At 39.5% G+C, this 23,351-nt stretch overlaps 1 protein-coding gene and 1 long non-coding RNA gene across 12 annotated transcripts in view; one reads left to right on the top strand and one right to left on the bottom strand.

Annotated features, from left to right (window-relative positions):
- Window positions 1–23,351, bottom strand: part of ATP10B (ATPase phospholipid transporting 10B (putative)) — a 304,309-nt gene that overhangs the window by 170,081 nt on the left and 110,877 nt on the right. For all 10 annotated transcript variants that reach the window (XR_013378278.1, XR_013378277.1, XM_077895646.1 and 7 more), the window contains one exon: window positions 11,818–11,881. The gene's annotated coding sequence lies outside the window, so the exon portion shown is untranslated. The remainder of the gene's footprint in view (window positions 1–11,817; window positions 11,882–23,351) is intronic.
- Window positions 124–12,861, top strand: LOC144312709 (uncharacterized). Of its 2 annotated transcripts, none has more exons than XR_013378283.1 (4): window positions 124–251; window positions 3,836–3,914; window positions 8,138–8,313; window positions 11,970–12,861. It is a non-coding gene; the product is annotated as an uncharacterized LOC144312709 (long non-coding RNA). The 2 variants fall into 2 exon arrangements; XR_013378282.1 differs by having other exon boundaries at window positions 11,847–12,861.

The following is a 23,351-nucleotide window of genomic DNA, read 5'->3' as shown; positions in this document are numbered from 1 at the left end:
TGTGGGAAGAGTAAGCAGAAGTCTCAGCAACATAATGAAGGCAAATAGGGACTGAGGGCTTCCCAGGCTGTGCTGCCTTTGTGGAGCACCTGCTCACATTCTCATGTTTCCCTGGAGATGCCAGTGAAATCTAAATGCACACTGGGAGCAGAGAGATTTGGAGCTTTGGTTCTGTTTCTTCCATCAAATTGCTGCATGGCTTTAGGCAGATCTCATCACCTGCCTGGATACTCAGTTTATAGACATATAAAGTGAGTTAAAATACCCAATATCATCCCTGCCCTGTGCTTCAAGGCTCAAATGTGACAGCCTATCTGTAAGCCCTTGGAAAAAGATGACGTCCTGTCATCTTTTGATGACATCAATTGATAGATGGCTCTATCAATTGTTCTCGGCCTCTTTGCACAGTCCTGGGTGGTCACTTATATTTTCCTATGGTGATCTGTCCACACTGAAAGACAGCTGGGGAGTTGATCCAGATGGGGCTTACTGCTTTAGATTTCTTAATTTCAGTTTGGGAACACAATTACTGATCTGGTCTCTGTTTTGGCTGGGCGTTCTCTTTTGTGAGTAACAGGGACCTGAGCTCAGGCTCTAGCTGTGTTCGGCTTTGTTAGTGAAGGGCAAGGCCTCTTTGTTTCCTGCAGGGAGCCTCTCTTCTCTGCCTTGACTTTACTCCTCAACAACCATCTCACAATGCCTTAGCATTGTGCAGACTTTCCCTTGCTGACTGGTAACTGTGAGCCATGAGTAAAGGCAACAAATGGGGGGAAATCATATTGGCGTCATTTTACTTATTACCAGCATCACTGGTTCCCTAGACCCACCAGGTGCCTGTGGAGATTCAGATGAATCTTCCGAATCAGGGAGTCAGAACTAAGTTTGTTCAACTCCTATGAACACAGCCCTGTCTGTGATATGCAGGCACTGCAAAAGTCAGCAGGCCGTGGCTGTGTTTATGAGCTAGACTCCCAGCTCGGTCCCTGCACATGTCTTCTGGGACCACGGCTGTCTGCACTGAGCCAAGTCAAGCCCTATTTCCACAGGCTGAAGGGGGCCAATATCTGCCACTGGCTGATTCAATGGGAGCTTGCCCCTTGACACAGGGATCCTTGAAAATGCAAGTAATTGGGGCTTAGGAGAGAAGAGTTAGTCAGTTTAAGTCCCACTGCCTGATTTTTAATTAAATAGTGCTTGATTTCTTTGTTTTCATGGCTAAATGTCTCTTCTAGTACTTCTTACCCTTGGAGAGCAACTGCAGGAGCCCAGGGAACAAAAAAATTTATGTGATTACATATGGGCTACAGCAGTGACACAGCTTCTTGTTCAGGCTCCTATCCCAGTCACAGGTAGCCTTGCCTCCTTGGAAATAATGTAATGAACTGGGCTAGCATGCAGCCTAGGTTCAAATACCAGCTCTAGCATATTTTAGCTACATGACCTTAACAAGTCATTCTACCTTCTGCAAACCTCAGATTTCTGATCTATAAAATGATAATCATAATAGCTGCCTTACAAGACCGCAGAGGAGATTAAATGAGCACCCAATAAATTCTAGCTATCACAGTTACTGTCAAACGTATTCAGAGGGCATTTTAACTAGGTGCCCAGGGGCAGCCTCAGAAAGGCAGTGGGTGGGAGGTATGTCAAGGAGCTCCACGGCATCTCATTAGACTGCCAGCTCCATGAGGGCCACGATGGTGCCTTGTTCACTTGTTTCTCTATTCCCGGTGCATTGGAACCTAGGAGGCACCCAAAAAATGAGACAGATGGACCTGCGTTTAATTCCCAGTTCTGTTACTTTTGGTGTTGGGCAAGTTTTTTACCTCCCTGCATCTGTGTTTGCACACTTATGAAATGGGGAGAAACAATCTTATAGGGATAGCTACAAGAATAGCCAATTAGTACTTTGTTTTTACTATGTGCCAGGCACTAGTCTAAGTACTTTCCATGGACCTCATTAGATCTTCATAATAGCCCTTTTGTAGGTATGGATACTGTTTTGTTGTTGTTGTTGTTGTTTGTAGATCAGGTAACTGATGTTCAGAAAGGTCAAGACTGTGTCATGGTGACAGAGCTACTGAGTGCTGGAAATGGGGTTCTAAACCAGTTAGACTGACTTCAGGTCCTGTGCTCTTCTTCATAATTTTCCGTGTCTCATACAGACTACATAATCAAATAGGAACTCAAATGAAGCCTCTGCTGTTTTGTTGTTGAGGATTTCCCCTTGTGACCTTTGTAGAAGGGAACAATGCAATCAGCCTAGTCATTCATATGCTTATAACAGTTTGTGTACATGTCAAAAATCTTGCCAGTCAGAACCCAGAGGCTGCGATTTCAGTGTGTGTGTGTGTGTGTGTGTGTGTGTGTGTGTGTGTGTGTATGTCTGCCACCCTGGCCAGAGTACGGATTTGAAAATAGAGCAAAAATGTGTTCAGAAGGCATTTCAGTTGGGCAACTGAATAATTTCCACATGCAGTTGGCCAGGAAGGCAAGAGGAAGGGCCAGATTTCCACATCTGGTGAGTTCTGAGTGATCTGACACGATGGGGATCAAAGAAAGTAAAGGCAGATGTCTGAGTCTGACACCGCCCTCCCCGACATGTGATGGAAAATCTCAAAGTTGGGGAAAGCTTGAGATGGATGGTATCTTAGAGATCATCTAGTCTTACTGTGGAAAGAGGACCTGAAAGGCAGGGGAATTCAGAGCTATATAAGGGATAAAGACAAAGGGTCACTGATGAAGGGTCTGCTTGAGCACCCCCTAGATTGACCACCGTGGTTTGTGCCTAGCCAGCATACAGTCCCCTACTTTCTGGTGACTATCTTGATTTGGGGAACTGCCCACACTGTTCACTGACCTGAAAGCTGAAGCTCCCCCACTACACTATGCTGCCACTGTTCAAGGCCACACATATCACCATGGTAAACCCCTGCTATCTAGTCCATGGCAGAGTTCTTACACTTGTTTCCCAGGACTGCAGTGGGAAGTTCACAGATAGAAGATGGAGCCTTAGTTTCTTTAGTCTTCCAGGGAAGTCACATTGTAGCATTGTGGGGCTTATTCAACTAAGATACTAAGTATGGAAGCAAGGGGAGAACTATTCAGAGCATTATTAAGAAGATACAGAGGTGGTTCTATGTCCCCGTTATTTAGCTATACCCCAATCTGGACCAAATAATGACAATATAGTTCTTAAGTGATCAGTAAAAAGCTATGGGACACTAAGAGTGAAAGCCAAATGTTTACCCAAATATTTCTCTAAAGGATATATCTATTGCAGCACTGTTTATAGGAGCCAATGACTGGAATCAAACTAAGTATCCATATATGGAGGATTGGTTACATACATTTTGGTGTGTTCATGCTACAGAATATTATGTGGCCATTAAGAAGGATAAGAAAGGTTTTGTGTACTGATGTAACACCATCACCAAGAAAAAATAAGTAAAAAAACACGAAGGCATAGAACAAGGTGTAAACCATTTGGGATACAAAAAAAGGTGGGCATCCATGTGTATATTTGAATGGATACAGACCCTCCCTGGAAGGATAAACCTATACAAACTGGTTATTTTAGGAGAGGAGAGCAGAGAGGTTGAAGGTAGGCTGTGGGGAAAACTTAATTATCACTAGATATCCACAATGCATTAAACATGTTTTTACCATGTGGATGAACTATCTATTTCAAATAAACACACATAATTTTTTAGACAATAATAAATAGTTCCTTATAAAGCAGAGAGCTTCAGTTGGAAACTACATGCACTTTTTTCCACCCCTCAAGCCTCTCAGGAGGGAGATTTAAAGGCATTTTTTTTTTCTTCTCCCACAGTGAAGCCCCACAGCTTTGAGCTGGGAGAAGGCTGCTCCAGTTCTACACTATCCTTCCCTATGTGACTTGATGAAACCAAGTAAGAGGAAGGAATTATTAAATCTCTTACTCATTCAACATTTCTCCTAATACTTAGCACAGGGTAAGGCAACTGACAGCCAGTTTTTCCCTTTTTAAGTGGTTGGATAGCAGAAGCTTCCAAATGTATCTCCAACCAGCCCACTTAACTGTCTACTAGGGAGTCATAGATCATAGAATGCCACAGCCAAAAAGGTATTAGCTTGGTAGTCTCTAATGTGGGAGTGACCCCAGGGGAGGGTAAGACAATTCATTGTGGTTTGGATAAAAGAACTCTTCACAATCACATTACAAGTAAGCTTACCTCATATTTAATTACACATTAAGATGTACTTTATAAATACGTATCCTAAGGGATCTTAATTTTTGCTAATAGGGGTTCATGGTAAAAGCATTTTGAAGATCATTCTGTAGAGTAATTCTAGAGATGGCAAAAGGTGTTGCAACAATCACATCAGCTTTAATGTCAAGTGAACCTGGATCAAAATCCCAGCTCTGTCCCTTATGAGCTATATCATCTTGAATAAATGATTGCCTCTCTATGCCTGCTTCCTCACTTGTAAACATGGGATTATAATAGTACATATCTTGAGAGGTCAGGTGGAGATGAAATGGGATAAGGCATGAATGACAGGCTGCTTGTAAAAGGGCTCCCAGTGATTCCCACTTGCTAGTATTCACACCTTCCTCTTGAGTGGATATAGAGACTTATATATCTAATAAGTACAATAAGCAAAGGTGGTGGGATAGCATTTCTATAACTAGGTTACAAAATATTGTCACTTCTCTTTTGCTAATATTCTCACTCTTATTGCATGCTTTCCCTATAGTGAGAGCAATCTGGCAAGGAAGTGAGCATTGTCTGTAGACAATGACCAGTGAGAAACTGAGATCCTGAGTGTGGCAGCCATCAAGGAACTCAGTACTACCAATAACCACATGAATGATCTTGAAAGTGAATCTGTCCCCAGATGAACCTTTGAATAAGATGGTAGCCTCAGCTGATACCTTGATTGTGCCCTTATGGGAAACTCTGAGAAAAGGAATCCAGGAAACCTACTAAAAGAGTCCTGATACTCAAAAACTATGTGATAATAAATATGCATAATATTTAAGTCAATAAATTTTGGGGTGATTTGTTATTTAGCAATAGGTAACTGAGACAGCATACAAGTAGCTTGACAATGTATGGCAGGTAAAGATTTAGTAAATGTTACTATGAAACATTATATGGCTGATGTATGGTTCCATCTTTTTTCCATACTCAGAGAAGGCATCACTGATTCAGCATAATGCATCCCCCACCCTTCAGTGAATCCAGATGAAGCTTCAGAATCCGTTTTAACACAGAGCTCCAGGAAGCTCTCAATTGCTCATATGAAACTTACTTGCGAACTCTAATATAGAGTTCAATATTTCTTATCTCTTCACCCTTCCTCATGTGTAATATTCCTTTAATGGGAGACTCAGACTTTCTTTCATCATGAGACATATGACTAAAAATTATTAGAACAAATCCGTGAAAGCATATAAAATAAGTGGCTGGCATTGTGTGCTGTACCAAGAATAGATTTTGCTTGAGGTAAGAGAGTGAGAGTGAGAGTACTGGGATTCTTAAGAGATCAGAGGATATAGCTCAGAAGGAGGAACTGGGAGTACCAAAGATCACTTTATCTTACTACTCATTTTTAACTATGATTTGAACTTATTGTAAGGCTACCGTTTTTGAACAGATGAGAGGATGGGTGGGGGGAATTGCTTTGAAGATAATGAAAAGTCTCTAGGACTAAGTAGTTACTTTTAAATAGAACAAAATGGTCCTTAAATTGGTATGAAAGATTTTTTTGCCTAATATGATAATGATGTGAGCTATTGAAATAACACACTTTTAGTTATTCTGTGCTTTATATGTGCTTCATTTTGTTGGTTAAAGCAGGGAGATATTTTGGAAACAGGAAGATATCAGGGAGAATAGCTCCAAGAGATTGTCCTTTAGATCTAAAAGGTACATAACCAAATACCCAAGGGTCTTGAGAAATGTATATTATGTATGTAAATGTAAATGTAAATGTATATTATACTATGTCTGAGGTGGGGCCTGGGATTCTGCATTTTAAGAAGCTACCAGAGAATGCTAATGCTTTTTGTTTACAGACTCCACTTTGAAAAGTCAAACAGCAATTTCTCTTCTTCCTTGGGGGTAGCTGAGGATTTCTAGGGTCAATACTACTCGCAGCCCAGGAGCCAATAGAGTCATTGTTTGGTGATGAGTGTAGGGTGTCTCTGTTTGGTGATGAGTATAGGGTGTCTCTGTTTAGCTTGTTCTTTGGCTGAGCACAGAATAGCAGACAGATGTTAAGAGACATAGGAAGCATGAAAACTACCTCACTGATCTGGGAAGGATGACAAGAATTCAAGAAACTTAGATAAAACCCTGAATGATGTGATAGGAAACATTTTTGGAAAGAGAAAAGGCACATAAGAATCATTTATGGAAAGAAAAAAAATGACATCTTTCCAGTGTGTTTTGGAGTAAGTCAAATTGGCACATTATAGAACCCCACTATTTTGCCATAGCTAGAATTTAGTATAAAGTCACATCTCTAAGTCCATTTTTTCCTTGATTTTCATAATCTCAAAGAACCTTACCTTGTTTTAGAAAAGGAAGTATAAGGGAAAAATAAATCAAATGCTGGTCATAAAAATAGGTTGACCCTAAGGTCAATGGTTGAGTGAATTACATTAAAGATAAATCTTGACTGACAGGGATGGTGCATTTATAACAATCTGCTTTTATATACTACTTCCTGACACAGAGTTATCTTTTGTCCTAAGGTAGTGGATACATCTGGAGTTGTACTGCATTCTATTTCCATTATTATGGGTTAGAGAGTATAATAGACAAAAGTCATATTGGGCATTGGGTAGAAGATTAGGAAGAAAATATAGTCCCAACACTTCACTCATTAGGAACTTCCAAATCCCTTCCATCATGAAATATTTTCTATGTAATTAATTCACTCTCTCACCCCCAAAAACACATATATACAATAATAAATATGCCAGGCATTCAGTACACATTAGTGAACAACAACAGAAAACCAGACCTGACTTCTACTCATGGGGACTTTATAGTCTAGAGGACTCTAGGGATTGTCAATCTAGGGACTGACAGAAATTACTCAAGTAAACATAAAAATAAGTATAATTGCCTGTAATAATAATACTTCTCTTATTGTTCCATGATGGCAAAGGATAAAAATGTGGCATTAAAAAAGTTAAAAGTTCATGCACTTTGTCCCATTTTCTTCCTCCTGTCTTTTCACATCTCCCTTCTCTAGGAGCTGAAGGCTTCACAGGCGTACCTAGAAACCCCAAAGGGCCCATGATCTGATAACCCATGTCCAACATCAGGAGTCTAGCCCTTTATGACTCTCCCTTTAACATAGCTGGTTGACTTCACTAACCCAGGGATCATCCTTCTAGGAACTTGACTAAAAAGATAACCATATGTGTGGAGATAGATCCCTGTGCACATGAATGTTTGGTGTAATTTAAAACAGCAACAATAGAAACTTGCAAAGACAGATATCATGGAGTAGGGAATTGAATAAATAGATTAGCATTCATTCCTGAGATATAATGTTAATCTATGGTAAAAAAAAAAAAAGTGATGTGTACACCAATACATATATACTGCCATGGAAAGATGTCTGTAATGTATTGATGAGTTTAAAAAGCAGGTTATAGAATAACTTGTATTAAAAAGAATTCACTTACCTAACGTTGTACATATATGTATTGTGTTTATCCGTATCTTTATGCCTATTTTATATATAGATACATATAAATACATTTATATAGGCATACCTAATTTTACTTCATTTCATTTTTTGTGTTTTGCTAATGTGTTTTTTACAAATTAAAGTTTTGTGACAACCCAGGGTTTATGAGCAAGTCTGTTGGCACCATTTTTCCAACAACATTGGCTCATTTCATGTGTATGTGTCACATTTCAGTAATTCTAGAAATATTTTACACTGTTTCATTATTAGTGTATTTGTTATGGTGATATGTGATCAATAATCCTTGTTGTTAGCATTGTAGTTATTTTGGGGTGCCCCAAACCATGCCACTATAAGATGTCAAACAATCAATAAATGTTGTATATGTTCTAACTGCTCCACTGACTGGCTGTTCCTTCATTTCTCTTCCTCCTTTCAGGCCTTTCTGTTCCCTGAGGTACAATATTGAAATTAGGCCAACTAATAACCCACCCCACAGTGGCCTCTAAGTGTTCAAGTAAAAGGAAGAGTCACATTTCTCTCATTTTAAATTGAAAGCTAAAACTGATTAAGCTCAGTGAGGAAGGCATGTCAAAAGCTGAGACAGGTAGAAAGGTAGGTACCTTTGACCAGTTAGCCAAGTTGTAAATGCAAATAAAAAGCTCTTGAAAGAAATTAAAAGTGCCACTCCAGTGAATACATAAATGATAAGAAGGTATCATAATACACAAGAAGGTATCATCAATAGCCTTATTGATGATATGGAGAAGGTTTTAGTAGTCTGGATAGAAGATCAAATCAGCCACAACGTTCCCTTAAGTCATAGTCTAATCCAGAGCAAGGCCCTAACTCTCAATTCTGTGAAGGCTGCGGCTGGTGAGGAAGCTGCAGAAGTTTGAAGTTAGCAGCGGTTGTTCTTGAGGTTTGAGGAAAGAAGCTATCTCCATAACATAAAAGTCAAGGTGAAGCAGCAAGTGCTGATATAGAAGCTGCACCAAGTTACCTAGATGATCTAACTAAGATAATTAATGCATATGGCTGCACTAAAAAACAGATTTTCAATGTACACAGAATAGGCTTCCGCTGGAAGAAGATGTCATTTAGAACTTTGGTAGCTAGAGAGGAGAAGTCAATGACTGGTTTTACAGCTTCAAGAGATAGGCTGACTCTCCATTTTAGAGACTAATACAGCTGGTAATTTTAAGTTGAAGCCAATGCTCACTTACCCTTCTGAAAATCCTAAACCTCTTAAGAATTATGCTAAATCTACTTTGCCTGTGCTCTATAAATGGAACCACAAGGCCTGGATGACAGAACATCTGTTTACAACATGGTTTACTGAATATTTTAAACCCACTGTTGAGACCTGCTACTCAGAAAAAAATATTTTTACCAAAATATTACTGTTCATTGACAGTGCACCCAGGAGTTCTGATGGAGATGTATGAAATTAATGTTGTTTGCATGCCTGCTAATGCAATATCCATTCTACAGTCCAAGTAATTTTTACTTTCAAGTCTTGTTATTTAAGAATATATTTCACAAGCCTGTAGCTGCCATAGATAGTGATTCCTCTGATTAATCTAGGCAAAGTAAATGGAAACCTCTGACATGGATTCATCATTCTAGATGCCATTAAGAATATTCATGATACATGAGAAGAGGTCAAAATAACAACACAAACACGATTTTTTAAAACGTTGATTCCAATCCTCATGGATGACTTTGAGGGATTGAGGACTTTAGTGGAAGAAGTAACTGCAGATGTGGTGGAAATAACAAGAGAACTAGAATGAGAAGTACAGCCTGAAGATGGGACTGAATTGTTGCAATCTCATGATAAAACACAAATGAATGAGTAGTTGCTTTTTATGGATCAGCAAAGAAAGTGGTTTCTTAAGATGGAATCTATTCCTGGTGAAGATGCTGTGAAGATTGTTGAAATGACAACAAGTGATTTAGAATATTTACATAAACTCCATTGATAAGCAGTGGCAGGATTTGAGAGGATTGACTCCAAATTTGAAAGAAGTTCTACTGTGGGTAAAATGCTATCAAACAGAAACACAAGCTACAGAGAAACTGTGAAAAGAAGAGTGACTTAAAGAGGCAAATCTCATTGTTGTCTTATTTAAAAAAAATTGTCACAACCACTCCAACTTTCAACAACCACCACCCTGATCTATCAGCAGCCACCAACACCAAGGCAAGACCTTACACCAGCAAAAAGATTAAGACTCTTTGAAAGCTCAATGATGGCTAGGCACTTTTTAGTAATAAAGTATTTTAAGTTAAGGAATGCACATTGTTTTTTCTGACATAATGCTGTTGCACTTTTAATAGACTATAGCTTTGTGTAAACATAACTTTTATATGCACCAGGAAACCAAAGCACTCATTCAATTTGCTTCATTTTGGTGGTCTAGAACTGAACCCGTAGTATTTCTGAGTTATGCTTGTATAAATGGTTTCTAATATAGCTCCAGGAGGACTTCTCTGGATGTGAATACACATCTGTATCCTGTGTATCAGTCATCACTGGGGCTAACAGATGAACTCAAACTGAAGTGTCTAAAAATAGTACACCTTGGCCAAGTAACATATTTTATTATAGCTGAGACCTTCAAAGCCCCAGTCAGGGATTTGTGTGGATGTTTTAGGTAGATCACTAATAGATTTGGGGGCAAGAAAGTTTGTCTGCATCTCTTTAATCACTTCCTATAAATATTCAAATGTAAGAACACTCATAGCTCATAGGTGACTCAAACAGAATGGGGGACATTCTAAGGAAATGTTATCTTTTTTGGCTGCACAAAGCAATCACCTACACTGGAATGATGTTAGCACATATAACAGTGAATTTTAGAGTGAGTTTAATAGAATGGTCTCTTACTGGTAATTTTCACATATCAAATCAAATTCTTTAGCTAAAAATTTTGGTTTTAGCTTTTCTTTTCCTGTTGATTTCTCTTCAGACAGGTAGAAGGTTTTATTAAGCCTCGGTATCTATAGAGTTGTGCATGTCTTTGTGAAGATCCCATGTAAAGTAAAAAAACAAATTAGCAATACTGTTTAATACTGCTTTGTAGTTTTTTAAATAGGTAGCAATGCTTAGTTTTTGAGGAGTATATAATTATGCAAATTGAAGAAACAGTCTGCATATGGTATAATAATGCCTTGGGTTTTATATCCAGAGTCACAGGTATTTCTAATATTTCTCCAATTTATCAATAACTTTCGGGGAGCTTAGCCAAGGTTAGGTACCTGCTTTTTCTCCAGTTATGGAGCATATGATATTTTGGAACTTAGGCACCGTACAAGCTTTCATCTTGGTGGCAATATCACTAAGATTTGCATAGCTTTGCCTTATAGCAAATAACATTGATTGACTTTACAATAACCATTCCTCCTTCCTTTCTCCTTTAAAACAAGACTTTAATTTTGTTCAGATATACACTCTATTCTATGTGACTATGTGCTTCACAGGATGTGGGTACCATCCCTAGCCCCAGGAAAGGACTCATGTTTAGTCTAAGTCAATCAGAGTGGTCCCATCTGCTTTGCAATGGATTGATTTAAGTAAGGGTGTATGACAGGCTTCTCACCAATGAATGTGAGTAGAAGCCTTGTGGAGGAATTTTGGAAAGGCTGATAAAAAGAAATAAATGAAAAAGCCAACTGAAGAGGTTAGAATCCAGATTGTGGTGACATTTTTTAGTTAATTAACCAACTATGGATCTGTCCTACTTTAAGACTTCTTATTCTGAGTGCTAATAATTTTTTTTTTTAGCTTTTCTTTACTTTTTTATTTTTTAAGCCATCTTGAGTCTGTATTTTGTTACTAGCAGCCAGGAACACACCTTATGTGGTCTGTACCGTGGTAGTTCCTATATTGCTCTGGTGTGTGTGTGTGTGTGTGTGTGTGTGTGTGTGTGTGTGTGTGTGTATGGGACAGGAAGAGAAATTTAAGCCATATACTTGGCATCTGATTTAATAGTGAAGTCAGTTGATGTTTGCCTAAATGATTTGGAGGAAGGAAGGATAGTTTAATAAAGTTCATCTTGGCATCAGAGAGCAGTCCATATTCTAGAACCAAACAATAATAAGAGAACTACTCACTCTTCACACTATTGTTTTCTTTGAAACAGGTATCACCAGTTCCAATTCTTCTATAAAGGCAAGCCTGCAAGACAGAGAGAAAATATATACAAAATATACCATCGTATTCTGGCATCAGGCAGTAAACAAGTATTTTGTCTTCCTCTCTCCAGGTGCATGGCTCCAGCTTCAAACAAAATCCATAGATCTGGACATTTTCCTAGGAAGTTGTTTCAATAAGAACAGTTTATTCCTATCAGAGAATCAAATCTACTACTTTATCTGCTACCCTCCAGAATGTAAACATCATGTTTGCATAGACTCCAGCTTAATGCCTAATTGCTCCATAAAATGTGTACTGGCCTATCCAGTACACTCTGCATTTCATTTTCTTTGCCACATTGATTGGCTCAGGAATAAGCATAGGGACTGATGCAATCCAGTGAAAGTCCTGAAATTCATGTGGAAAATGTAGAGAAGAGAAAACCTCTTTTGACTGTACTTAGAATGGTGTGGAACCACACCTGGAGTTGTTGGCTCCAACAAGGAAAATGAAGACTAATTCATTTTGAGTGAGGGGTACCAAGCCCTGATATTATTTGGGTACCTGGATCCAGTTATGATTTAAATGCTTGAACTTTCCACTCATGTGAATCAATTCACACATGCTTTTGATTAAGCTCATTGGATTTTCTGTCTCTCCCAATCAAGAATCTTCACTAATACAGGAAGGTGGGTCAGATATTATAATTCTCACTTTACAAAGCATGAAATGGAGGCTCAGAGAAGCCTTAAGGTAGAGAGGTCCAAGTTCTCTAATTCAAGGGCTCCTTCCATTGCTCCACTCTACTCATTCAGTGATTCATTACAGTAAAATGGGAAGAACTGACACATACATCCATTGTTATCTTTACTGACTTTAACATTTCTGCTTTTGAGAAAATGGATGAATCTTTCACAGTGCTACCATGGGAGATAATCTATTATTTTAGTAAAATAAAGATGGTTATGTATACTCACACACATACACGTATATACACGTACAATAAAAGGCCACAATAGGTGTTTTGGATTTGTGCATATTTTCTTCCCTAAGGGTCTTTCCAGAATATAGGCTGGCTCTTGTTGAAGCCCACTTCCCCCCCAGGGGACTTCTGCACTAAGTCTATGGACCAACTCTGCTTCCTCCATCATCCTCATGCCAGCCTTGCCTGCTGGTCGGTGACCAGCCTGACTGAAAACTCTTTGCTCAGCAGAGTGACCTGTATAGTGACTCATCTACGGACGGTGAGTCACTAAGCAAAGATCACAAAGAGGAAGCCTGAACACAAATCCCACTCCCCTTATATTTTGTTTGACTCACACTTTTTTTGAGCTACAATTAAACTTTGAGAAATTTTACATAAAAACTTAGATTTCAAGCTTTGCTTGAAAAAAATCAAAAGGACTGTCAACTATGCATTGCCACAAGGTGACATGGGCCAAATCTGACTCCTATCTGAGTCCTTTAGATGTATTTTCTTCCTTCACCCTATTCCCCATCTGGCCTCTTTTTACTCATTTCTGCCACCTGCCTGGCCTCTGTGAGCATACACATTTGCAATCCTTGTCCTAACTTTCCTTTGACCTATTTGGGGCTAACCCGATTGAAATGCCACCTTGCCCTCCAGTGGCTGTGACTGGAAGCAGCCTGTTTCTAGTCAGGTTCCCATCTCTGGCTCCAGTCCCTCCAGAAATAAAATCACATTATGTGCAATTTCTTTTTTTTTTTTTTTAAAGATTTATTTATTCATGAGAGACACACAGAGAGAGAGAGAGAGAGAAGCAGAGACATAGGCAGAGGAAGAAGCAGGCTCCTCACAGGGAGCCCGATGTGGGACTCAATCCTGGATCCCGGGATCACGCCCTGATCCGAAGGTCAATGCTCAACCGCTGAGCCACCCAGGTGTCCCATGCAATTTCTTTATTATTTCCCTATCCTTGATGCATCCTGTAAATTCTCTGTAAAAAATAGGACTTATTTATTTAAATCAGAAAGACAAGGTTTCTAAATACTCTTGTGAGACTATAGCTGTTCTGTGTCCTGCAGAAGAGATGTCTTAAGGGGGACTATGTAATATAATCCACTAGGCATAGAGGAGAAGTCAGAAGACTGTCACTTGGTGAACTTTCATAAATGATTTCTTTCTCCCTACCTCAGTTCTTCCATCTATTGAGAAAGGAAGTTGAAGTAGACTAGAAGTTGTAAACTAGTGGCCTACAAGCTGTATCCAGCCAATAGATGGTATTTTTTCTTTGCCAACACTAAAAAGAAGGATATTTCAACTTGGAATCCAGATTACAGACCTGTCAGAATTGTCTAGCAACCTCTGACAATGGGCAGCATTCTCACATGGCAATGGTGGTTTTATGGGTTTATCCCAGTCCTCATTCACTTCCTAGTGGACATATACATATATCCTGATCACCTGCTTCATTCATTCACATACCTGCCTGCCCTTTTAGGCATTTGCTCTTGCCACTCTTGGATGAGATGACCTCTGAGAACACATCATCAGCCCCAATTCTGTGGGTGGAGACTAATGATTTGAGAGTTAGAGACAATGTGGAGAAGAGAAAAATGTTCTGAGCAAAACGACTATGCCATTTCAGTAAGCCTCAGTGATTCACTCCTCCTCCCCACTTGGCCGAGAGTTGAAACAGCAAGACGCCCAGGCCTTTGTGAAGGTCCCACTACATGGTTAAACCTGAAAAGGCAACAGCTTGGTTTTGAAAGTAGCAGAAATATTCTTCCGTTGGGGTTGCTAGCTGATTCTCTAAGTAATTTGCAATTCAAGTGTCTCTTTGTTTTGTATGAAAATTTGCTGCTATTTGGAAAGTGGGGAAGAGCTAAATTGCATCCTGCTGGTTTTACTTTGACTGTATCAAAAAAGAAACTGTTAATCTGGTTCCATAATTAACTTTCCTGTTCTAAAAAGGCCCTGGGAGAGAGTCCAGAGAGTGGCTGTCAACTCCCTGCTTTTCTCCTCAATAACTCCTTTCAACAGGATGCCCTGAAAGGAGAATGGATCCAGGTGGGCATTGGTCTTTATTTTCTTTTTCTAATTTTTCTTCCCCTTTATTCCCATCCAACCAACATTTAGTGAGCCCTTACTGTGGGTCAGGCACTGTGTGACAAGGGTGGATATAAAAATAAATAAATTCCCGTGGAGCTGCCAGAGAACATAAGTTTCCATCCATCCATTCACCCATCTATCCATCCATCTGTTCAAATCGTGTTAGATTCCTTTATTATATGCCAGACACTGTGCTAGGCATTGGTATGTGATAAATACAAAAATGACTTAATCAGCATCTAAGAATTCTAAAGTGAAGAGATGACTTCTGATAACAGCTGATTTCATGGAGAAGTTGGTTTTGACTCCTGTGCTATTTGCATATGTTTGTGTGCATATATATATATATATGTGTATATATATATATATATATACATATATATATATTCATATGTGTGCATGAAATGCTAAAGGAACAGGATAACTGGCACAAGCAAAGGCAGGTAGGAGACTGGAAATTAAGTTTGATGATCAAGGTGAGACCACTTTGGCATTAGCAGATGGTTTGGACTAACATTAAGACTGAACATTGACTATCGGGAACTTCACTAAGCACTATTTATCTATTATTTCAATAAAACCTCACAAAGCCAAGTAGTAATTATTGGTTATATGCTGCAGACAGGAAACAGACTCAGGTAAGTTTCCAGGGAACACACTGGCAGGATAAGTGGTAGAGGTTGGCCTGATTCCATGTGTGATTTTAGAGCATGAGTTTTTAACCATAAGGCTACACTGACTTATGGGGAAGAAAGACAGAAGGAGGACTTTGGATGGCCATCAATTAATCAGTATTGCATTCATTCATTTATTCATGCAAATATATACTTATTACTACTCTATACTTATTATTACTCAGGACTCTGAGACCTGAGGATTAAAGGAAAAAAGGACAGACAAGGTCCTTGTCTTCTTGGAGCTTACATTCCATTGACTTCACACTGAAATGCCTCCTCCTTCAAAGTACATGAAGGAAAAAGTACAAAAATCAAGCCACAATGGGTTTTTAAGGAGAGCACTACCAATCAGATGACTTCCCAGTTCCATCCGGATAATTTAGATGGTACTCTATCTCTTCATTTTCCTGAAGGGTCATTTGTTTTCTTCTCTCTCTTCTCTCTGAAATTACTGCTTCGGTATAATACATCCATTTTTCAATCCTATCTTCAAATCCAACCTGAAATAATCTGTAAGGAACTTGTTCTTTCAACCCACTTTGCAGACCTAGGAAATTTTTCAGAGTTTCTCAGGCTCTTTCAGATTCAGGTCTTAAGGAAAGTTAGAGACAGACAACAGTATTAGCCTACATCTCCCTGAAAAGACTCCCAGTGTTCACCAAATTTGGTCTGTAACCTGGCCCATCAAATATCTACTAGACATTCTTATTAGTCAATGCACTGTCCTAATTTTTTTGGAGATCAGGCAAAGACACTGCATTACTCCTGAGAGATAGATGAGGCCATGATTCCAGACTGTGTTGAGGCTACCAAGGACCCTAGGCATCCAGTACAGATGGCCCCTTGGGTCATTATACCTGTAAATGAGGAGGACAGCTGAAACAAGATCCTAAATTGACAGGAGAGGGCAGCCTGGGTGGCTTAGCACTTTAGTGTGGCCTTCAGCCCAGGGCCGGATCCTGGAGACCTGGGATCGAGTCCCATGTCAGGCTCCCTTCATGGAGCCTGCTTCTCCCTCTGCCTGTGTCTCTGCCTCTCTCTCTCTCCCTCTCTGTGTGTCTGTCATGAATAAATAAATAAAATTAAAAAAAAATTGTCAGGAGATTGAGGGTACACTGAGGGAACTTCATATTCTCTAACTATGGTTGACAGAATAATGACCCACAAAGGTGTCCATGCTCTAATCACTGGAATCTGTCAATTTGTTACATTATATAGTGGAAGGAACTTTGAGGATGAAATTAAAGTCACAGACCTTAAGAGAAGGAGATTATCCTGGATCATCTGGATGGGCCTGATGTAATCACATGGGTCCATAAACATGGAAGAGGCAGGCAGAGATATGCAGTGTTGGAAGAAGACAGGAGAGATTAGAAATGTGAGAGAGATTGATCCACTGTGGTGGGTTTGGAGATGGAGGAAGGGGACCATGAATCAAGGAATGTGGATAGCCTCTAGATGTTGGAAATAGTCCTTAGCTAAAAACGAGCAAAGAAATGGGGGCTGTCAGTCCTATAACTGTAAAGTACTAAATTCAGCCAACAACCTGAATGAGAAAGGAAATGGATTTTCCCCAAAAACCTCCTGAAAGGAAAACACCTTGTTGACACTTTAATTTTAGCTTATTGAGACCCAGTTGGACTTCTGACATATAAAACTGTAAGATAAATGAAGTTGTGTTGCTTTAAGTCTCTTAAGTTTGTGGTAACAGGTATGGTAGCAATAGGGCGCTAATGTGCTTTTATTTAACCGCCATGCATTGTTAAGTTTGATATAGCATCAGTTGGGGCTTGCAAGCTGCTTGTGCTTGTGAGGACTTGGTGTGATTGAATGTGATATAAAACTCCAAATCACAGTTGCTTAAACATTTTTTTGTTTGTTTTTGCTTTAAAGAAGTCTGGAGGTAGGCAGTTCATGGCTTTCTACTCAGGGAATTTTATAGAATCACCAGAAAAGCCGGCTAATTTTAACTTCCACTCTACCACTTTCAGGGTTGGCTCTCATCCTTCTGACCCAATATGGCTACCAGAGCTCATCTGAATTCCAGGTAGCAGGACAGAGGAGGTACAAAGGAAAGCTATTTCTTCACAAATACTTCTCAGCAGTTGCATACAAGGCTTCCACTTATATCTCATTGGCCCAAAGTTGGTCACACGATTACATACATCTCTAAAGAAGGCTATAGAGGGCAATATGCTCAAATAAGAGTTAGAATTGTCTTCACTGAGGAAATAGAGAATGGATCTGGAGAGATGACCAACAATAGCTACTTTTATGTAGTTATTCTTCTTTTGGGAGGGTGGCATTGCTGGATGGTTCTCAAAAGGTTCTATGTATAAAAATGATTCTGGCTGGAACACAAGCTCTTTCTGCCATACTGACTAAAGGCCTAGCTCTCCCTTTTCCCAGCCCTTTTCCTTAACTCCTATTTATAGTTCTTTTTTTTTTAAGATTTTATTTATTTATTCATGAGAGAGAGAGAGAGAGAGAGAGAGGCTCTGTGCAGGGAGCCCAATGTGGGACTCGATCCGGGGTCTCCAGGATCACACCCCGGGCTGAAGGCGGCGCTAAACCACTGGGCCACTGGGGCTGCCCCCTATTTAGAGTTTTATTCAATCTTAAGGGTCCATTTCAAATCTTACCTCCTCCAAGAATTTTTCCTCAACTTCACTCAGAGGGAAGTTATTCTCTTCTTCCTTAAACTTTTAAAACACTGGGTTTATATCTACTCCTTGTCAGACTTTACATTATGTGAGAGTTACTGCTACATGTGATAGTGTGTCTTGCTTTCTGGAATGCAGGCCATTGTCTTACACATAGTTAAAAGTCTCAAACATGGCATAAACTCAGTATATGCATTACACAGTAGATACTATTAGTCTGTCTCCCCAGGGTCCACAGTCCCCTTTTCCTAGAAATAACCCCTTCCCCTAGCCCTAAATGCCACTTGTATACATGACTGTCCAACTGGTTGTTTCAGTACCCAGTCTCCCTTTGAGGTTATGTGTGATAAGCGACTAAGTTAGGGCCAATGAAATATAACTGGGACTGATATTTGAAAATTATCACTCATCTCCAAAAAGATAAATCTACTTGTCAGGACTTTTCTTCTTAGGCTCCTTCCTGTTGGCTGGGAAACAGTATAGGCATTTCCTTGGAAGCCACATGTTGAGGATGGCAGAGCTGTGATTCAGAATGACCTTGTGGAGCTGCTTACCTGCCCTAGACCACTCCCCTACTTTTAGACTGTGAGGGATACACAGGCTTGCTTCCTAAGCTCTTGTGCTTGGTCTCCATGACAGCAATTTATCTGTGCCTTAACTCATTCATGTGATTGATATAAATTGGTCTCTTGGCCTATGGACAGAAGTCTGGCTTTCATTCCACTTGTCATTTTCCAGGAGGGTGGCACCTAGGCTAACGTGATGAGATGTAAAGTATTAAATGTACAACTGAAGTGCTTATGCCTTGCCTTGAAAACAGCTGAGGGTACCTGGTGGGAGAGAGTTGTGAGCTCAGACTCCCTCATTCTGATTAGTTAGAAGAATTAAGTGAATAGGTTCGTGCTTAGCATTTTCTTATTTCTGCTGGAGTCACTCTTGAAAGTATCTCTTACTCAAAAGTATGTCCAGGCTTCCTAAATGTTTTGCACCAATATTCATTGGTGATTTAATCTTCTCAAACCCATCATTTCAGGGACACCTGGGTGGCTCAGCATTGGAACATCTGCCTTTGGCCCAGGGCGTGATCCTGGAGTCCCAGGATCGAGTCCCACGTGGGGCTCCCTGCATGGAGCCTGCTTCTCCTGCTGCCTGTGTCTCTGCCTCTCTCTCTGTGTCTATCATGAATAAATAAATAAAATCTTAAAAAAGAAAGAGAGTAAATATCTACTGTTTCATCTATCCTACATTAAGTCCTTTCTCTGGGCAACTGATTCCCTGCTGTTCCCGCCATGTGATTCAATGGGGTTGCTGACCACTAAGGGAGGCAGGTGATCCAGGTCTGCCTTTTCTGAGTACTGTATTCCTTTGGCTACAATTATTGGTTCAAGGAACATCACATGACCCAAACCTGAGCTGACTAAGTCTTTTATGGGATTTATAATTTAGAAAAAAGGAAGAGATAGAGGCTCTTTGATTTGTCATTGCTGCGCTGGGATGATGTAATCTTGGAGCCAACTGTGGCAGTTCTTTGGCCACATGAAATAAACTTTTTTTTGCAATGCAGAAATGGAACAAAGCAAGACAGGTGGTGAGGAGATGAAGAGGCAGGCATTGAGGGATGGGTAGACAAAGCAAGTTGGACCAGATACTAAAACAATGACTGGCTCATAGTAGGTACTCACTACTTATTTGTTGAAATGGTAAATGAAAAAAGAGAGCTGAACACTACTTTCAAGCCCCTCTATCTGGTAGTCCCCATTACTCCACAGTGTTGAGCAGAACAGATGCTCAAGACATATTTCTTGAATGAATGGATGGATGTATGGATGAATGAATGAATGAATGAATGAATGAATGAATGGCACTATACTGACTGTATCTTCAGCTAGGTGGAAAGGAATTCAAGATTGAAAAAAATTCCCACTATCTTATTTTGTCATAAATTTTATCCATTCTCAAAGTACTGCAGAACATAGTGGTAGTAAACAAAAAGAGCTTATATATTAGGCAGGCTTGGCTTTTGTTTCTGGCTTTCTTGGCAGCCAGCTATATGATGTTGAGAAAATAATAACCACCCCCTCATAAAGGTTTTTGATGAGGATATATTGAGGTAAGTGTAAAGCTGTAAGCAAAGGAGTTGACATATAATCAAAAGTTACAATGCTACCCATATTCATTAAACCAATTTCTATTGAGTGAGTATCTTCTAGGCCTGGGATACAGAAGGATGAGACAGATGAGGGCTTAATACTCAAGGAGCTTCTGTTTGAGTGGGAGGGATATGATAAAATAAAAAGCAAATACATGAATAAGGAACTTGAGGAAGTATTCAGGCCATGCATATTAGGAATAGAAATAAATAGAGTCTCCTCTAGTCTGGGTGGTCAGAGAAGGCTTCTCAGGGAAACTGACATTTGAACTGAAATCTGATTCCAAAAGAAGCAAGCCACATGAAAATATGGGAAATGGTGCTCCAGGCAGAGAGAACTGCAAGAGCAAAGGCCTTGAGATCAGAATGAGTTTGGTGTGTTTGAGAAATTGAAAGAAGACTGTGTAGCAGGGTGTAAAGATTCATGGAGATAATGATGGGAGGAGAGGTCAGAGATGAAGAGTGAATCACCAACCATTTAGACTGACTTATACTGAGGCAGGGACTAACATAAAGTAGGAACCAGGAATATAAAAACAGGAAAAGGTAAAAACTACTTTAAGTAGTTCTCATCTATCTAATCTCACCAAATATTGTTAAAGGAGATTTCCTGTGAGCTGAATTTTGTATGGTCACATTTTGTCCATATCTCACATATCTAATTGAGTTAGAGATAGCAGAAAGTTCTGTCAAGCTCTTTCCACTAAGCAAGCAGGAGGCAGTTACATAAAAAACATGAGCTTGGGGATCCCTGGGTGGTGCAGTGGTTTAGCGCCTGCCTTTGGCTCAGGGCGCGATCCTGGAGACCCGGGATCGAATCCCACGTCGGGCTCCCGGTGCATGGAGCCTGCTTCTCCCTCTGCCTGTGTCTCTGCCTCTCTCTCTCTCTCTCTCTCTCTGTGACTATCATAAATAAATAAAAATTTAAAAAAAAACAACAACATGAGCTTGTCCAGAGGGGAGAAATCTGTTTATTTAATGCAATTATGCCTCATCAAGTACAAATTCCATCTATGTGATCCATGTAATATTTTGGAGGAGAAGTGATGGTGACACCCATCAGAACCCCAAGTGGCTGGTTAAACTCCATTCTTGTGAAGGATTGCACTACAAGTCATGGCCAAGCCCTTTATCAGATGCTGGCTGTCCTTAGATATTTTCTGATTTCTGTATGTAAAGTCATTTGTATGAACTGCTATGTTTTAGTCATGTGAAGTTTGAGGGTCTAGAGATCTCAGAGCAAAGAGAGCAATTTACTTATAAGCTAGAAAAGGATAAAGTACAAAACTGATGAGAATTCAGGGTTAAGGGGCACCTGGGTGGCTCAGTTGATTAAGTGTCTAACTCTTGATTTCTTCTTGGTCATGATTTCAGGATCCTGGGATCAAGCCCTGTGTTGGGCTACACATTAGGAGGCAGTCTGCTTGAAATTCTCTCTCTCCCTCTGCCCCCCCCTACTCATGTGCATGCTCTCTCTCTCAAATAAATAAATCTTAAAAAAAAAAAAAAGAAAAGAACTCAGGCTTCAATCAGGGCAGAATGAGATGCCAATCCATTTCCTGAGAGAGTACCTGATCCTTCATCCTTAGATGACTTTGTCCATTCTCCTGGCTTTCTTAAATATCATCTATAGGCTGATGATTCTTAAATTGTATCTCCAGCTTAGACCAAGGTCTTGGGCTCTAAACTCATGTATTCAATGTCTGATTTGACATCTCTGTTTGATGTTTCATAGGTTTTTCCAACTTAACATGGCACTACAATAACTCTTAATACTCTGGCTCTACTATCCTCCCCAGCATTCTGTTCTTCCTTATTCTCCATCATCTCTATAAATGGCACCACATCCATCAATTTGCTCCTGACTTCTTTTTTATCATGTCCAACATTTGGTATATAAACCAAGTGTTATAGGATCGACCTCCTGCCCAAACCTCTACCATCTGCTGCTCAGACCTGTACTATAGACTCCTAATAGGTTCTTGCTTTACTCTTGCTCTCCCATAATATCTTCTCTACAGAGAGACTTAAAAAACATATAGTCTCTCCTCCCCTAACACGCATACTTATAACACTAAAATTCTTTGTACTTTGAGTTTTATTTACACTTTTTCCCCTCTGGATTGTAAGATGAAAAGTAGCATCTGCCCACCTCTACAACCTCATACCACTCACTTCCCATCCAGCTCTAAATTCTGGGCACATTGACCTTCTACTGTTCTAAAGAACATGACAAGCCCACTAGCCCCTTTAGGACATTTCCTCTTAATTCAGAGACCTTATCTAATTCCTCTTCCTAAAATAGAATAATCAGTAATAGACTCTTTCACAGCACTCTTATTCATAGAAGTGTTCAAATTTCAAAGTAGCACTCTCTTGTTTTATTATTATTGATGTTGTCTGTCTTCATATTATAGTAAATTACACAAAGATAAGGAATACATTCATTTTGTTCATTATTATTTCCCTAGTCAAGCACCCTACCTGGCATGGGGTAGGTCTTAGATTTGTTGAGGGAATAAGCAAATAACTACATAAACAGAAGAATTTTTTTGGTGATTATAAGGATGGAGGACATGTTATATAGAAATCATTTCCCTTTCCATTTCAATGCTAACATGGTGCATTGGCAATTCCATTTCTTTATCTTCTTATAAACTATCTTTTAAAATCTTCATTAGAAAAAAAAATAAAATCTTCATTAGAAAAAGATTCCTTGAGTTGAGTCTCAGATTGGATATCTCAATAGCAAACAAACAAACAAACAAAACTCAACAACCCCAAAATTTTCCAGTTACCCAAAAATATCTTCTGAATATTATAGAAAATACCCATATTATTCTAATTCTTGAACAAAACCATTCAAGACTGGTAAAGAGAGAAGCCTTGAATCTGTTTAGTATTTATTGTATTGTCTTGAGTAAGTCTTTTTCCTGTTTCTCAGATTTCT

This window comes from Canis aureus, chromosome 4, assembly GCF_053574225.1.
Source record: "Canis aureus isolate CA01 chromosome 4, VMU_Caureus_v.1.0, whole genome shotgun sequence".
Lineage (NCBI taxonomy): Eukaryota > Metazoa > Chordata > Mammalia > Carnivora > Canidae > Canis > Canis aureus.
Note: the sequence above shows the minus strand (reverse complement) of the source record. Positions and strands in the feature narration are given on the sequence as shown.